General features: G+C 42.8%; 1 protein-coding gene across 8 annotated transcripts in view; it reads left to right on the top strand.

The window, feature by feature from the left end:
- The first annotated feature begins 1,567 nt into the window (after window positions 1-1,567).
- Window positions 1,568-18,566, top strand: part of MEGF11 (multiple EGF like domains 11) — a 253,575-nt gene continuing 236,576 nt past the window's right edge. For 2 of the 8 annotated variants that reach the window (XM_088172699.1, XM_088172697.1), the window contains exon 1: window positions 1,578-1,733. The gene's annotated coding sequence lies outside the window, so the exon portion shown is untranslated. Of the gene's footprint in view, window positions 1,734-18,566 lie in introns of all 8 variants that reach the window. The other 6 variants (XM_088172698.1, XR_015806596.1, XM_088172700.1 and 3 more) reach the window with 6 other exon arrangements.

Raw genomic sequence — 18,566 nt, 5'->3', positions numbered from 1 at the left:
GCTGGGAGGTTTCAGGGAGTCCCTTACAGTGCCAGTGTATCAATCCTGGCCCAAATGATGTCCTTTTTGAAACACTGCCATCACCTGCAGTCATGCACTGGCTTGTGACCAAGAAACACACAGTGCAGGACAAAGGATTTTGGCAGCTTCACATGGACATAAAATACTGTACAATGTGGGGATTCATCATGTGGCTAGGGTGACAAAAAAAGTTCTATTAATCATTTGGTTCTGTTATCAAAAAGGGACTTGGTCTTGTGTTTCTTACATACTGAGATGTTTAAAAAGCAGGATCACAGCCAAGGTTGTTATTCTAATTAGAATATAATCAGTAATAGTACATAACACAAGTAGAGCATTTCATCTTGTGCAAGCGTAAGATTGCTGGCTAAGAGCTAAGTTGGTGCAGCTGTTCAAATCACCTGTCATAAGCGTTTTGGTCTAATGATTTGAATCATTATGCATTTGTAACTTCTGGTACATCTTTCAGGAAGAAAATGACAACCGTGGGGTGCGATTCGTTCCCTGGCTGATGCCTCCCTGAGCATGCAGTGGCACTGAGCCACCCGAAAGCAGCAGCGATGCAGTCGATGTGACAGTGCAAGGGCAGATGCTCTGGACGGTAGAGGATGCTAGAGAAGAGGTAAATTTTCCACGGCGCTTTTCCCCATTAGCATCCCCTGGACCTCGCTTGGTATCAGCCCGAGCCAGCGTCTCCCCGTGCAGGGGCTGCTTTAGGCACTGCGAGCTGCGTGTGCCTGCCCGTGTGTGCCCGCTCCTCCAGCTGCGTGCGTGCCTCTACTTGCAAACCTGGCACCTAGAAATGGCTCCAGAAGTTTGCATGATCTCCCTCTAAGCTCATCCGCGGAGTCTGAGAGGTCTGTGCTCGGGAGATCGCGGTGTTTCAGCCGCAGGAGGAAGGAGCCGTGCTTTCCCCCCATCTCCTGCCTCTGCTGAGCCACCAAGTGTTTCTGCCTCGCCTATAGTTTGCTTCCTCATTCCCACATGCTCGGGCGGCAACCTCGGGATACCAGGGTGGCAGTCTGATTCTTTGTCCTTCTAGGCTATTGAATGTATTTTAATTGAATCGGGCAGAGGAAAAAACCCCAAAACAAATACACAAAGCCCAAGGCATCAGGACTAGATCCCCCTTCCCCGAAACAACAAACGGTTAAACAAATAACGAGATGCCAAACCAGCCATCACCAAACGAATAAGCCAAAAATCAGCGTCAGCGCCGCAGGAAACGGGAAAGTTTCTGCGCCCTGAAGCTGGTACCGCACGTCAAAGCGAGAATCCAGGGGGAGGGGAGAGGAGCGCGGCCTCAGCCCAGCGCCTGCGAGAGCCGGGGATGCGCTGGTGCGCCCAGCCCTGCATCCCGGAGCGACTGCCCGAGAGATGCTGCTGTGACTTGGTTCTGCGCCGGGAAAAGAACGGCTCCGAGCCCCCACCCCCGTCTCCTCCCGCCCTCCTCTTCCTTCCCCCTCCCCCGGGTCCTGCGGGGAGGCGGGTTTAAGGTGGGTCGTGTGGCCGCGGTAACTTTCCGAACAGAGCCAAAGAGGCGCCCGGAGTCCCCCGCAGCAGCATCGCCCGCCCGTCCTGGGCAGCGGCACCGGCGCGGTGCTCCCGAGCGAGCGGCCCCGGCTCGGCCGAGGCTGCCCGGGCTCCGCTCGCCGCCTCCCGCCTCCGTCTGTCACCGCAGCCCCGCGGAGCCGGCCCCGGGTCCCGCCGAGGTAGGTGCGAGTCGGGACAAGCGCTGGGCGCTGCCAGGGACACGGCACCGCAGCCCCGTGCCCTCAGCTGCTGCCCCCCACGCCCCGTGTGTTCCTGGCGCCGCTGCGGGGCAAGGAGCATCCTCTGCACCCTCGGCTGCGAGGGACGAAACCTGTGCCCTGCTCCTCCTGGAACTGCCCAGGCAGCCAGGACGAGCCGGGGGGAGGCAGTGTCTCTCCAGTCCCTTCCCTCAATCTTCGCGTTCTCGTTGGTGCTTTTGGAAGTGCTGAGCTAGGAGATGTGCGCGTGGGTGAGATCTTACGGCTTTATTAGGACTCTCCCCTATCAGCGCTTCTCTCAGAAGCCGCTTCCTTCCCCCCGCGTGGTTTACTGGGGTGTAGTATCAGCACGAACTTTCTTTTGGCTGCAGGAGACGGATTTGGTCCTCTCGTGTCCCCGCGTGTCCCCGTCCTCGGGCTGTGCGCGGCGCGGGCGAGTGGACTCGGGCTGGAGCCTCGCTGCTCGGGTTGTAGTGGCTTCCCTTGTCTGTACCTGCCGGGGCTCCTGGTGGGAGAAGGTGTTTGGGGTAAGGAGAAGTTGTAGGATGCAGTGTGTAAGCGACACCTGCCTAAGCGACACCTGCCTTTCTGGAGCCTGGGAAGGGGGTGGAATCTCACTCTCACTGGTGCTACTCGCTGCTGCCAAACATTGCCTTCTTTTGCCTAGGCAGGACTCTGGCCACGCTGCCAGATGGTTCCTAATGAAGAGAGAAGTTTGGGAGTGTCAGGACATGAGCTCCCAAATGCGGCGCTCAGCTGAGGTCCGCAGGGACAGCGCTCGGTTCTGGTGGCTGTGTTTATGTGGTGCCGGTCACTCACTGCCAGCACGGCGCTCCTGATTGATCCGGAGAGGTGGGCAGAGCATCAATAGTTGAGAAACCAAGGCAGCCATGGCTCCTTGTTATTTAAATCTCTGTAATCATTGCACGCTGGGCTTAGCCGGTCTCCCCCCCAGCAGGAAGAAAGTCCGGAGTTAACTAAAAGGAATCCTACAGTTCATGTCTTTATTACTCCCTTAGAACAGGAGTATGTAACACATAAACGAGCTAGAACGGAGCAGCCTGTCTGCCTTCCAGACCTGTCAGATGGGGGAGATCCCTCCCCCTGTCATGCTCAGTCCTGTATTTTGGTAATAGAAATCTCAGGTGACTGGACATTATGTCTCAATTTCACATTATTGGGCTAAGGAATTCTGAGAAGATTTATCCTGGGATATCCAAGTCTCAGTCAGAATCCTTTCCATGCTTAGACATCTCCTAGAGTCCATCCAGAGCTCTGCTGTCCCCTCTTGCTGTTTGAACCTTCCTGCCATGTCTACTTTGTTACTAAATCCCACAAATTTTCCTTCTCAGGGTAGTGCCTGCTGCATGGATCCTTTCATGTGTATTGCCTTGGTTATAGTGCTGCTAAATAAAGGTGACCAAACCGACTGAACAGCCTCATCACAGGGCTGGGTTTTAACTCATCTTTTACAGGGCATGGATCTGTTCTTGCTTATGAACAAGTTGATGTTCATGGCCCTGCTCTGGAGTCTCTTAAAGTTGGTGTGGGACACCTGAAATTATCTTTGAAGAAGTTAATAAATGATAATAAACATGTGTGATATATGTGTGCAAAATCAGTTTCAAGGCAAGTGCACAAGTTCTTATTTGTCAGTAACAACCTCTGGAGCCTTCTTCCGTGTTCAAACTCTTGAGTTCAGTTTTATTGCTGCTTTTTGTTGATACCTGAGTAAATTTGTTACAGAATTGCAAAAGTTTTATGGTGAAAATGTTTCAACATATGAAACATTGAAAATGGTCATGTGGCCATGATCTGTTGTTCAAAACAGGGTCTCAGAATTGTCTTTGTTTCCACTCGCTCCCACTCACCTACTTCATAAAATTTTGTAATTTTGGTTAAAAAAACCAAGTTGGCTGATTGGCATTACATTGCTCCAGCTTTTTACTTATGAGAAAGGCCTAATTTGATCTCTTGCTTTTTAAAATTAAATATAAATTAATTTTCCAAAGAATCAAACAGAAGCCGACAGTCCCTGTTAAGAAGTCCCATATTTACTGTGAATGGGGCACTCAGCCATTTTCACTTTGAACAATCCATCGTGCTTTAAACACCAGGCAGCAGAATTAATATTTAAGCAAATGCATACAGCAAAACTATAAATCACTGAAAACAGTTAATTATATTGGAACTGTGAAAATACCTTCGAGTACAGCCTGCATAAACTATTTCTCTCTAGCGTGATCACAATTCTTGCAAAGCTTTTATCCTTGTATGTGAAATCATTTCTAATTCTGTGTTCCTGCAAAGCATGTGCTTGGTTATTGTTTTCAAAACCATGTGGTTTGGGTTACTATTTAAATATAATATTTATGATACTACTTTGGTTGTTCAGCTTAAAAAGGGAAGTGCTGCATACCATTGCATATTAAAAAGCTTCTATGTAATTACTACTTTTTGCAGCACTGCTGTGCAAATCTCTGGGTCGGGAATTTAAATGGAGATTTCACAGAGTTCACAGTTACTTTATATAAAAGCCATAAGTCTTCTTCTCGAAACATGGGGGCTGCAGGCACTGGGGAGTGTGGAATGTGGTGCCTGCACTGGTTTTTACCTTTTTCTTATTGCAGCATGTATGCTTGCAATAAGAAAATTTGCCTTTGTGCACTCCCAGGTGCAGAGAGTGTGGTGGGCTCCCCCAAACCATCACCTTTTGGTTCCCTTTGGGTCTGAATTCCCTATTTACACATTTATTGTTGTATTTTCATCTTATCCAAATATGTCTCTTGTGGTTGCATCTTTCAGAGGGGTGCTGGGAGACACGGGAGGCACTTCCATTGCCCCTCTCTGCCTTGCCTATCCATACAAAGGAACCTGGGAGGCTGCAAGAGGCAGAGTCTTGCCCATTCAAAGCCAGTGTCCCTGGGAGTGTTTTTAGGGATGGTGTCAATCTAAGACCACGTTGTACATGCCTGTAGGATTGAGGTCTCACAATCTCCTTACATTCCCCAGGCTATCCTGCCTGGTCTCCAGTTGCTGCTCCACCAGAATTCTGCTGTCCTGGGAGACACACATTGCATCTGGTGCCCAATGCAGATATCTTGGTTTTCCTTATGTGTCTCAAGCAGCACTTGGGATCCCTGTTAAGCTACAGCGTTCTGCCCTGACTACCTCACACATTTCAAAAAAAGGCTAATATGTAAAACCCTGTATCAAAGAAATAGTTACAATTGCCATTGTGAATAAATTAGCAACCCCAGAAAGGCTTGTTCAGATGTTAATGGACAAGATAGAAAAAATTCCCCTCATTGTTCTGTGCCCTGCAGACTGACCATGCTGCCAGAGCCACCCCTACATTCCTTTGCACAAAACTGATCGAAACCTCAGTGACAAAGTCCTGTGTGTTAAGGGGTGAGAGATGAAAAAGCTTGTAGAAAATTAAAAGAGCCAGTCTCAGAGGAGACAAATCCCAGAATCACTTTGAGACTGTGAGAAGAATTCAGCCATATGATACTTCTCTGTGGATCCTGTGAGTGATGTGCAATCGATGTGTGCAGGTAGAGAGGAGGAATTTGTTTAAGAGTTTGTACAACATGACCCTTACCTTATGAATTACAGATAGAGTACCAAATTGATGAAGACACAATATCCCACACTGCTGTGAAGATCTGACTCAGTAGCTGTCAGAGTGGGCTGCAGCCCAGAGAATCTGAGACGTTCAGTCAAGATGACCAAAAACAAGTGCAGAATTCTCCAGGATGAGTGTGTTTACAAACACTTGTGCCTGACGAGTAGAGCTCAGCTCTCCAGGCAGTTTCTCTAGTCTGGCTGCTTCTCTAAAGAGAAACTACTGAAATTTGTATGAAAGCTTCTTTCTGAGCTTGGCAGAGAGGTACAAGATGAAGGTCACCACTTAGCCCTCTCACAGAGATGCAGCAGGAATGAGGAGCTCACCCAACTCACACCACATTGCAAACAAGAGCACGACTGCACGACTCACTTTTCCCTATGCACTAAGAACCAGCACTGAGAATTTCTCCTGGTACCAGCCTGAGAACAAAGGCTAATGAATGAATGAATAGGCACGAGGCTGAAATGAGATTCACTGCTCAACATGTGCTCTGCCTGGGGGAGGAGTAAGAGAGAGGAGCCGAGTGAAAATAGTTCTGCGCACTAACTTCACATAGTTAATTTTCTACTTTTTTTTTTTTTTACCAAAAACATTTTAAAAGGGTAATAGTCATTCTGAAAAATATTTTGAAGGGTCAAAAGACACCATAAAATTTACCAGAATATGACAGCTGAAAGGTTACCAAAGTGAAGAATTTGTGAACAACTTTGTGTTGGGCTTTTCTTGTCGATTTTTTGGGGAGGGTTTGGTTTGGGTTTTTTTTTTTTTTTGCTTAGTTTGTTTTGGTTTTTAGTCTTTTGATATTTGACTGGTAAATATGAGCAGAAATAGGTTCAGGTTCTCCTAAGCTCAGATATGCAGCTGAAGTTTCACTTAGCTTTTTATCTTGGACTCCTTGTTAAGATCTAGACTTTTGCTAACCTCCCTCTTTATCACAAGTCTTACAGAACATAATTTTTTGCAAGGTTTATGGAATGTTGTGAACACATGAAAATCTGATTTTTCTGGAACACAGATAGTAGGAAAAAAACTATAGAGAAATGATCAGGTGGAGTATTGGAATTCACAGTGGCCTCCTAAAGGGGCCAAACCAGGAAGGTAAATTAAGAGCTTTAAAGCTCTTTAGTTAAAGGCTATAACCTATTTCTATAGACTGTAGGGATGGATGAGGTGCCTTGGGAGCATATCCTACTTTTTTATGAGCTTGAGTCTTTAACACTCACATCTGGTTTTGAGACAATTACTTGAATAGTAAAAGCTGTTGTTTGGACATTGCTGTTTTAAGAGCCTTTAAAGCTTTGTAGAAGTTTTGGTACAAATATCTTTTTACCAGTATAAAACATGGAGGTGCACTGATATAAATCCAGTGTAAGCACGAGGAGAATCAAGTTCTTTATCATGCTTTTAAAATCTACCAAGTGAGGGAAGCATGGATGATTTGTAAGTAGTCAACTGGCATATGGTACCATTATGATAACATCGTGTTCACAGCACTTTCCAGATTGATATACAACCTTTCTAAAATAAGCTCTGCAGAAAAATAAAGAAGAATGTAAAGTCATTTAGCAGCCAACACGCTGTTGGCACAGCACAGGACACTGGGAGGTGACTTTTCTGACACTCAGTGTGTCACATGAGCTGTGCATCACAGTGTGGTACCTGCTGACAGGCAGTGACTCCAGAGCTGTGCCCCTGCCCCTGCGTGCTGGGGCTGATTCCTGCTCTCAGTGCACCAGGAAATGCTGCTTTCATTTGCATTCCACAGCCCTGGCCAAGTCGTGGGGTGAGCACAAGGTATGGAATTTGTTTCTCAGAAGGAAGTCCAGTATTAAGCCCTTTGCTAGCAGTGCAAAGAGAGAGGCTGGGGTTACCTGGGGATGGAGACTGAATTATCCTCTAGTTCTGGGTAGAAATATCCAGCCTGAGATTGAAACTCGTTGACCTGCTGTGTCATTTATGGTTCTCGAGGAACAAGAAAATCATAAATATTCTTAGAAGCAGGAGTCCTGACAAGAAAAACTGCAGCAATGTTTCACTATTCAAAGGGGTTTTATCTACTTGCCACAGCTAGCTTAATTCTATTAAAGAATTAAAACAATGATACTTTATTATAGCATAAATTTTACTTTTGTTTGCCTTCATTTAAATGCACAAGCTGTAAATACAATTTTAAAGAAGTGCTGGCTGATGAATTTGAACCTGTATGAACTTCTGGGAGTTAAAATGGATATGGCAAATCAAAACCATTAAAGTCATAACATCTACCATTCCTCAAAATGAGGAAGATGTCTGATGTAGCAATGTTCTTCACATCTTCTCCTCTTCTAATTTCCTTTTCCCTGCATATTCCATGTAGGCATTTTAGCAACCAAACAGGATCACTCAGTTATTTTATAGATACAATTGAAGCATCAGAAAATGCAATTCTTGGTGTTATTATGCAATATTTTCTCCAAACACCACGTGACCACTCATGCCCTGAAACTCAAGGAGAGAGGAGTTCTATGCCTGTGTTTGCATGCACAGGGTCGGGCTTTTGGAGGCTGGTTTTGGCAGAGGATGTCACCTTTAGGATGAGTTACCTTCTGGATATGACACCTGCCCATTTCCCCCATGGAGCTCAAGGCAGTCCTTGGCAGTCTGCTGGTCCTGACTGGGTCAGGCATCCAACTTTTGTATTTCAGCTTGGTGAGATGGATCCCATCCTTTCACAATAATGCCTAGTTTTCATTTTACTTGTAAAGAAAGATTAAAAACCTTATGGTAAATGAATGAATGAATGAACAAATTTGAAAATTATCATTTGTAACTCTGTGCTTCAGTTTAGACATGATGGGTTTTGATAGCTGCAGTGGTACAGAATTACAGAGCTGAGCAGGTAGCAAGCAGGAGCCATGGTTTTACTGTTTTTCTGTGAGCTTTCCCAGTTGATATTTGTGCATAACCCTGACTAATCAAAGTAATCTTTCAGCTGGAAGTGTCATTGCACTGCAAAGTACAGTAACTGCATCACTGACCAGAACTACTGGTAATAACTTTGCCAGAACACTGCAAAATACCTGAAAATTAAATACTCCAACAAATCAGTTTTCTTTGGTGTTTGTGGGTGTAAATTACCTCAGGAAGTCCTTTTGGGTTGGATTCTTTAGTGCCATTATAATGTCTTAAATTATGTGGACAGGGAAGACATCAGTAGCCTATAGGATGTGTTAATAGTAATTGAGGGTTGATTAGATGGAGTCTGTGCTGTGAGGGCTACTGGGAATGTCACCAAAACAACAAGAGTGGTGAATTATATTTACAAAATATTCATTTATTTTAAATACTGGCCGTCAAATACACAGAAAGATCTGTGAGCTGCACATGGAAGGAGACCCATTTGCAGTGCCTGTTGCAGGAGAGGGCCCATCCACTTGTTACCCAGCACCGGGTTATGAATTCTACAGGGCAGAAATTGTGATTTATGGGAACTGAGGTCTGTGCAATGACAAAATACCATCTGCTGCTTGTGGTCAGAAGGTAGCAAATGAGTGAATGCAGTAGGTGTTCTTAACAGTTGAGGCAGATGCTACATCCATTCCAATCCACAGGAATCTGCAGAAGTTTTATTTCTCTTACTCTATTTTGATTTATGTTTTACCACTCTGGCTCATGAAGATGTAAGTGAAATTTATTTCTCAAAATATGTTCCGTGGGATTGTTTGTAGATGATCTGAGCCCAGCCTGGAAACTGAGCTTGTTCCTCTTGCTCTGATCTGTAAGATGCAAAAAAATGTGGGAACTCTGAATAAGGGGCAAACAATGTTAAACAGAAAGGCAATGGGAAATAGCTTGGCAGGCAGAGGTGTGTGGGAAGGAAGGACATAGAAAGTCACTTATATATAGAAAAAAGTGAGAAAAAGAAGCACAATTGAGAAAATAAACGACAAGGGACAAAGACAACTAAATAAAATTCAGCAGCAGATTAAAGGCTCACTCAGAAATCACTAAGTTGAGAATGTGAAGTGAGGAACCAGATCTGTGTATGGTGTCCAAATGCCTTTTGATTCACAGAAAGAGAGAGAAATAATTAGCAGGAGGCTGCTGCACTGAGTAGTGTCCAGCATCTAACACTGATGGTTTCTAGATAATCCAAGCATCCTCCCCATTTTTGGCAATTGGGTTTTTCCCCTTCTCACCTATTGTCCTGCAGGTCTTTTGCCTTACCCTCCCAGCCTTCTTTTAGGCTTTCTTAAGGATTAAGTTTCCCATTTGAGGGACAGCTTGGTAGAGCATTAAGCAGAGGAGAATTTTAGAGTCTGTGTTCCCCTTGTAGTACAGAGCTAAGTTTGGGGTTTTCTTTTGCATGCAGGCATTGAAAGGCAGGAGATCTACTTAAAATAATGTGCACTGGAAGCTGAATATAAACTCGTAGTTCTGTTGACTTTTGTAAGAGTAACATGTTTGCACAGGTGCTGTAAATGAAATAGGCTCTGGTGTTCACACACAGCCCAGCAGTGAGCAGACTGCTGAAGGGGAATACCCTGAGCTTGCAGAAGTGCTGCTGGGATGGAAATGTTGGTGACATAACCTGGTGGATTTAGCCAAAGGGATATGGAAATGTCAGGCTCTGATTGTTCTGTGCTGCTGAACTGTGCTCAGAGCAGCACCAGAGAGGGAAGGACTGCTGTGGCCATGCTGCTTTTCCTCCTGCTGATGGAACATGGGCTCAGTTTGCCCATTGCTTGGTTTTTCCATTTATAACAGGCAGCACCATGCCTGGATTAATGCTGGATTTATTTCAGTGAACCCATTTGGGAACCATGGAATCACAGAATACCCTGAAGTAGAAGGGATCCACAAGGATAATTCAAGTCTGACTCCTGGCCCTGCACAGGGCACCCCAAGAATCCCCCCATGTTCCTGAGAGCTTTGACTCTGTTTACAGAAAAGTTACCTTTTTGAATTTAAGAGTATCTTCTTCCCATATTCCATGGTACTTGCATGCCACTTATTTATTCCATTGGATGGCAAAAATAAAAAGTGCTGTGAAGTCTCCAGTCCTGCACTAGAGCTCTGGAGAAGAAAAGGTGCAAATCAGTGTGCATAAAAATAGCTCTGTAAGAAGGGAGCTTGACTTGTTGTGTGTGAGGGTGAGCACATCTGCTCTCCTGAATCATCCTGGTGAGCAGTGTGAGGAATGCAGCCTTAAAAACTTGTGTCACTTCAGCTAAATGGCCCAGCCACAGGGAGAAAGATGTTTGAGCAGATGTGGTCCCTGTTCAGGCCATCTGACCCAGCCAGGAGAGAGCAGTGCTGGAGCGTTTGTGCTTCACACTCCACCCCCAGCTGCCACTTGGACTCTTCCCAGCTAAAATCTTGGACATCTGTATAGGAATTCAAAGAAGTCTGGTGTTGCATGTTGCCTGTCATACTAGGAAAAAATACTTTGATAGGAGTATTTTCTTACATTAGCATAGTAACTTGTCATTCATCATGTAGGAATTAATAAGGAACAAAAACTTCTTCTTGTCTAGCTAAAGTGAATTATTCCAAGGCATGAGAAACTGAGGTGTTTGGAAATAGGATAAAGTGGTCTTCGTGCCACTCCCCTTCCTGCTGTAATATTTTCAGTTGCACACAGGACTTCAATCTATACATTGTAAGCCAACAATATATCCTGTGTTGCTCACTGGTGTGTTTAACACACCTTATAAATTTGCTGTGTGAAGGACAACACTTTTAAAGTTTAAAGCCTCTCTTAAACTGAGTTTCAAACCAAGTCCATGATGGTGGGAAGTGCTGGCAGCTGAGAGATTCAACTGCCTGAAGCCTTGTGTTCTTTAAAGATGAGACTTTTCAGAGATATGTAGGACAGTGAGTATTTAAGGACACAGTTTCTTTGGGTGTCTTTACATAAAATATAGAGGACTTCATTCTGCTTGAGACCCTTGAGCACTTTAGTAAATTTGATATTAAGTAATAAACGTTATGGTGAATGTTGTTTATTTGATAAATCTTCTGCCAGAAAAGGTGATGCATTATAGGATCAGGAAAGGAGAAGCCTGTTCTTGGCTTTGTCAAAGGCTGCCTCTAATACCAGGCATACCTTCTATTTTCTGGGCATACTAATGCTCCTGATATTTTTAAAAATCTTAACGTATTTGTAGAGTGCTCCAAGAACCAGTGCAAAGTTCTTGGGAGCACTGTAGGCATCCCTAGGCAAATTAGTCCTGCATTAGCTATAGATCAGTCTGCTCTGCTCATTTCTCTTCATTTTATGGAGGTGACTGCTGCCAGTTGCTGCTAAATCCAAAGCCAAGTAGTTCTGTTCCAGTTTTTTGCTGTATTTTGTGCAATTGGATGATCATGGTTTAATTCCAGAAGATCTGATCGTTTTCTCAGCTGTCTGAAGTCTGCTTGAAAATAGAAATGGACATGTAAACAAACTTTTCTTCTCTGATAAAACCATATAGGATTTCCCTATTAATTTCTAATCAAGCAGAAGCTTTCATAAAAATTTTGTGAGCAGGAGAAACGCTGTTTCAAGAAACTATTTAGTGTTAGGTCATCTGTGGCAGCATTGATTCTATTGAAAATACCACAGAAGATGAACACAGACACAAAATAATTCTAATTATTTAAAATATTGCTTGCTGTGATAGAACTGTGAGATAAACACATCTCTTTTCTTCAGCTGGGACAGGATCTGGTTATGAATCCGTGTTTGATGTCAGTTGTCCAGGTGTCTGTTGCTTCAGCTTTTCTAACACTTGTAAGTCATTAACAGCCTCACTGAAAACCAGCTGAAGTTAATGAGTGTATTTCAAAGCACTCAGAATCTGGACCTAAATAAAGAGGCACTATGCTGGTAAATGCTACTCAGTGTCATTAAAATATATTTAAATTAAATAAGATTCGGTTGCCTAATTTAGAAACCAAAACAAAATCCAAACTATACCCACAAAATAGAACAACTTGTTTTAAAAAGCAGCATATAATGGAACTCCTAAATGCATTTCTAAATATGTAAGTTCTGTTAAAGTCACATTCATGTTCCCTTAGTCAAGCCACTTCCTCGTGATATGTGCTGTGCTAATCAATATCCAGATGGAAAGAAATTGAACTTGCAAATGATGAGGCACTCCTTGGGTTTCTCCACTTGCTCCCTAAAGCTTCACGTCAAACACAGTAGACAAATCTTCACATCTAAATAATTCATCTGCAAATGGTGGGAACAAGAGGAGAGGAATAAAAAGACAACATTGTTCCATGCTAAAATACAATAATGCATTAAAATTAATCAATTTCCTCCTGCTGGGGAACAATCATTTAGAAAACATTTTAATTACCAAAACTGAATAATGGGATCAGTGTTTTTGAGAAGGTTGGATTCACCCTACTGAGCACTGGAGAATCCTCTTCACAGGAGCCCATAAAAATATTACTGTTTTCAAGTTGCTGCTTTCAATCATGGTATTTCTGGGGAGAAATTGGATTTTTTCACAGCAGCTTTTAAGGAAAACGTGGAGTGGGCAGCAGGCCTGTGTTAACTGTTCTGTGCCCAGAGCTTGCCTTGCATGTGCTCCTGTATTTCTCTTTCTTTTGGATGAGAATTTATTGTGCATTTCTTAACACGTATCTAAAGTCAAATGTTGAAGCCAAAGTGTTTGGCTGCAACCACAGACAGTGTTGTAAAGTTGTAAAAATAACATTCTTGTATCTATATTCAGCCTCACAGGGAATGGAAACGTGCAGGAATCAACCAGCCCAGTCCCTTGTCTTGGCTGACAGTGGTGTTCCAGGAGAATGGTCGGGTTATTCCATTAGGGATAATGACTTTGGATTTCAGAATTTGCCATGGAAGAACCTCCTTTTCCCTCTGATGCAGGAGGGTCTTGGTCTCCAGCTCTGATTTCCTGGGCATTTTTCAGAGGTCTGAATGTTTGTCAGAGATGTGAGTCACTAATTTTAGAACATATGGTGACTCCCAAGGAATAGCCACTACCTGGCCATCTGGGAAAGTTGGAGGAGATTGTAACAAAAAACCGTGTTTGTAGCAGTAGTTTCTGCCCATAGATGGGGTATTTTTTTTTTTTTGTCTAAAACTGTTTATGTCATTTATAATTTTTTTGTCCTATCAAACTGTGGAAGTTTTGCTTTACCATAAACATGGCATGGCAGGCACAGAGTCACATTTACTAACAGGTGGCCCAAAGAAGCTGTGACTGCCCCTGGATCCCTGGAAGTGTCCCAGGCCAGGTTGGACAGGGCTTGGAGCAGCCTGGGACAATGGAAGTGTCCCTGCCCATGACAGGGGTGGAATGGGATGGGATTTAAGGTCCCTTCCCACCCAGACCATTCCAGGATTCTCTGATATGATTCTATGAAGTCCCAGAGCTGAGGGGATGGGAAGGGTCTCCTAAGGAATCCATTTGAAAAGATGACAGAAAATTTTGCATGGGGTGTTTGTACTGAGAGTGGGTGAGAACTGGGATTAGAGTCAGTGGCAGTCATGAGGGGGGGCACAGGGCTTGGCAGGGGTGTCCTGGAGCTTTTATTCCACAATAGAGGACATTGGTTATCAGCAAAATAATTAAATAAAGCATACCTGGGTACCTGCTGAAGATTGAGTCACCTGAAAGATGAGTTTGCTGAAGCTGCCCTGCACGAATTTCAGGAACATTTCCACTGACTGGGGTCTTCAGTGTGTGCTCAGGGTAAGCTTCCATCTCAATACTTTGCTGAATCAGGATATTAAGTTTGCAAAGAAAATTAAAATAGATTCACAGAGAATGATGTAAATCTTTATGCTCACAGTAGGGCACAAAAGCAAAGTGAATATCCTGGTAATAAAAGTACCTTGTAACTCGTGGAATGAACAAAGTTCCCAGAATGGTTATTACATGCTGTATTTTCTGTTTTGGATTATTGAAATAGAATTACTGAGAATTAAATTGTATAAAAGGCATTTTCTTTTTTATTTTCATAATTATTCTTTCATCCACATAAAACTTTTTTCTATCTTGAAATAGTCTTGGTTGGTACTGAAAATTGCTGTAGCATAAGTAAAACCAGTCTAATTGAGATTCATAAATCCACTTTTTAACAAGTACAATTAGGAATAGTTATTAGAGAGCAGCTGGAAAACATTAGGGATGAAAATTTACCATAGGAGGTTTTTTATGTGTTTGAGACATTGTTTGATACCAAAACCTAAATTAGATCACCAGAGAAATGAACCTGCTATTAGAAATCTAATTTGTACACAGAAAGTTAATTCTGAATATTCCTATTGATAAAAAATTTTTATTAGGTCTTGTTAAACTGCCTGTTTTTAATGGAAGTCTGACTTTCACAATGCTTTTCCTATAATTAAAATATGAAAAGTAGCAACTTGATTATATTGAGTGCATTTGTGTCCAGTGGCTGTGTAATAAACTTCGGTGCAAGTCAATTCTATTATCTATTATGATTTTTGAAAGTACAGAAGTTTATTGGGCCTAATTCCAACCCAACTCAATTCAAAGGAATTGTTCAGTTGGTGTGGCTGGGATGAAAATTTTAGGAACCCAAGCACAGATTTTACACATATTTGCATACAGCCACTTCAGTATCTCAGACTCACATTTTAAAGTTCTTTTGAGTAAAAGAGCCTTTGAGAAAATAGATTTATTTCTTAAGAATTTAACAAATAATTCGTGTTGGATATGTATAATGTTCAGTCACAATCAATAGAGGAAATTATGGAAAATCCATTCTCAACTTTTGGTTGAGTTTTCACTTTCCTCCTGTTGCAGTTCAGGTTTTATTTGGAAAGTGCTGTTGCCACAAAGAAAGAATGCTTTTAGCCTAATTGAACTGAGTGTCTTTAAACAACTTCTCATCAGTCAACTTTGAGGCATTTTTTATTATTTGTGGTTAATTGTATTTACCTCCTGGAAAATTGGACAAATCAATGTAAAAGCAAGAAGATAATTATTAATTTTTTAGGATAAATAAGTAAGCCATGTTAGCTACAATAAGGCATCTGTGAGCAATCCAAATCAAGGGTGTAAATTCACTGCAGTCAAATGTTTTACACCATTGATAAATTTGACACGTTTATTACTCATCTAATTAAATTGTGCATGCAGAGCAGGCAGGAACCAACAATGTATGCAGATGTCACGTGGATATTTAGTACACTGCTGATTAAAATCAGCTCGTTTACATCACACTGGGCTGATTTGTTATGATCAAACAAAACATGTTCAACAGAAAAGAAAATGATTGAGCCAAATTCCATTCTCTGGAAGTTGGAGACTCCGTGGTTTTCCCAAGATCATGTGGGTGAAATGAGCAGGAAAAGAGGGCAGGAGCAGCCAGATGTTGTTTTGCAGCCAGATGTTCTCTTGTTTGGCTGGGAATGCTCTGGGAGCACACAGGAGGTGTGGCTGTAGCTGTGGTACTGAGCTGGGGACAGTTCTGAACACATGCTGTGGTTTGTGGTTCTCCTGTGGCCACAGTGTCCCAGGATTGGGGAGATGAGAGCTCAGGGAAGCTGCTGAGGAAAGCCAAACTGTCCATGGGCTGACACTTGGTGTTTCAATATCTTTGTAACAACAAACCCATTGAGAGAGACAGCAGAACTCCCTCAGTTCCCAGATTTGTACAGATCCCAGTCCCTGCAGGCTCCTTGTTCATCTGCTCTTCCAATCCCTGCAGCAGCCATCAAATCAGTCCCTTAGCAGTAAGAACTGGCCTTTCCCTTTTTGGCAGCCCTCTCCTATACCCCATTCCATTGTGAGGTACAAATGAAGGCAAAGAGCATCTCTGCCTCCTCCTTGAAAAGCATTTCCAAGGTTTGCTGGCAGCAAGGAGAGGCCAAGGTGGGTGTTCTTTAGCTGGGTTTTGTCTCTCTGCCTGTATAACTCAGCTCTAGCCATGGCCTGAGTGACATCCAGCTCTCAGGGAACAAGGCTGCACCACAGCAAGCACTTTGTAATCACTTTTTTTCTGCCCAACTTTATGAACTGAGTTATCACCTCAGAAAGTAATTTTATTTGTTAGGTAATCAAACTGGCTTGTATTCAGTCCAGAGCCATTTATACCGGGCAATTAATTACCACTTTTTATTCCTTCCAAATTTACTTTTTAAAGAATTGCATTGCCAGGGGCTTTCTATTTCTGGCAAGACTAAAGTAGTGCCAGGATTGGGGTACACACATCCGTATGTGTCAAATCCCTGCAGTAGCCTACTTGTTTTATCATGGAATCCTGTGAAGGCAGTTAGCACAAGGATAAATACCAGGGAAAACCTGTTCTTGCCAATAATGGAAAGCAGAGATGTAAAGACTTTGCTCATCATCTGGCTGGAACTCCAGAAAGAGGAATTCTAAATGTAGAGATTTTCTGATTCCCAGCCCCTGAGTCTGTAGTTTTTGGCACTGCCTGAATCAGAGAGAGTTTCAGACCTGGACTGGGTCTGTTGAGGGTTTGTAATAGAAAAAGTGGCATTTGGGAATTCCACATATAAATGGGCAGATCCAAGATGCTTTCCAGGGATCTCTTAGCTCAGCACCACCAGAGCTATAGGCCAGAAAATTGGATGGAAATGATCTAGATGACAGATCTATGGTTAAGAAGAATCATCACAGGTTTCAGAACATTTGGAGATAAAAGCAATCACTTCTGGGGACTTTTGTTTCCTACTTCCAGAACTGCCAAGGAATCTGGTGGGATTTCAGACCTTTTCTTGCTTTGAGCTTTGACTTCTTGAGAGTGTAGGGGTCTGCTTGGTTCACTGGGCTGTGTCTAAAACAAGAATCTTCCTTTCTGACCCTGCAGCCAGGAGGAGACAAGGAGATTGCTGATAAGAAGTTGATAATGCTTCAGTTTATACTAGCATGTTCTTTTAGAGCTAAAAAGCTGATGTAATTCAGCAGAGACACCATTAACTTCAGCAAATTTAAAGCACTTCTGTAAGAGAGCATGAAACTCATCCCATGATTTGATTTTGCTGCTGTATTTTCAATCTGGTTAGGAGATAACTCAATAACATTTTCCAGTCAGCTCCAAATTAAATGCAAAATCTTTGTTCTTCAACTGAATAACTTCTAACTTTGAAATAGCCAGAAATATCCTTCCCTGAACATCCTGTACCTGGAGGAAATGCTGTGCCTCATACAAGGACCATGGTTTTGGCCACTGGTAAAAGCATGTCCTATGGCTTTGTCTCAGAAAACACACTCATTTTACTCTGAAACTCTGCCATTACCCCTCTTAATTCACTTCCTTACAGAACTTACAAAGCACTTTAGGTGTTTCTCGTTTTTAGCTTGTATTTTAATCTCCTTTTAGTACAAATTCCCAGCCTATTAGTGTAAGTTTATCAAAAGAAGTTGTACATATTCCTACACTCTTTGTGTTTCCAGGTACTCCTCCTTCCTTGTGTCCCACACTGAGCCTTTCCAGGCTTTACAAGGTTCTTTAAAATTGAGATTTTGTCCTGGTCTACTTTGGTGATTTTATTGCCTCACTGTATTCTTCAGTGGTGCAGAGGAAATGAGCATTTAGGACAAAAATAAGGAAGAGAACTTAAAGGGACTATTCCAGTTGCTTTAGGTGTAAGATTTCAGATGGAAACATGTCATTGCTGAAGGTCTTTCTCTTCTCTGGAGTTACAATTTTTTCCCCTGACACTGCATTCATTTTGTTACAAACTTTATTTCAATAGTCAAATCCAGCCCAGTACAAGACATGGGGTTTCTTCTTGCTGTGGCCAAGTTCACATGCATAATTCCTTTTAATACAGCAGCACATCAAGAGGGAAAGACACCACTTGGTGCTCTCAAAAACTCAGCTTCAATATTAAAAACCACATTCCTGGAGCACTTGTACACAGATCTGCCTGGTGTCAGAACATGGAAAAGCAAATTTTTCAGTCATTTAAAATACATCAGTCAAACCATATCTGAGTGCACCTGCTGGCTTCATTGACCCTCGTGTTTTTAAGAAACAAGTGGTTATTTGGATATAAACGTAGAACTGACAAGATGAACACTTCTGATTTACATCATTTACAGTTTTCTTTGAAAATAAGGACATGCTTTGTAGGGATAACTTACAGTGAATTATCTTTGAACCATCCACTGGAACCTTGGAATACTTTGAGTGATACTTTTCTGGTCATCATTAGGAAA

The sequence above is a fragment of the Sturnus vulgaris genome, chromosome 13 (genome assembly GCF_052056855.1).
Source record: "Sturnus vulgaris isolate bStuVul1 chromosome 13, bStuVul1.hap1, whole genome shotgun sequence".
Classification (NCBI taxonomy): Eukaryota; Metazoa; Chordata; class Aves; order Passeriformes; family Sturnidae; genus Sturnus; species Sturnus vulgaris.
The sequence above is the reverse complement of the archived record's forward strand: the minus strand, read 5'-3'. Positions and strand labels throughout refer to the sequence as shown.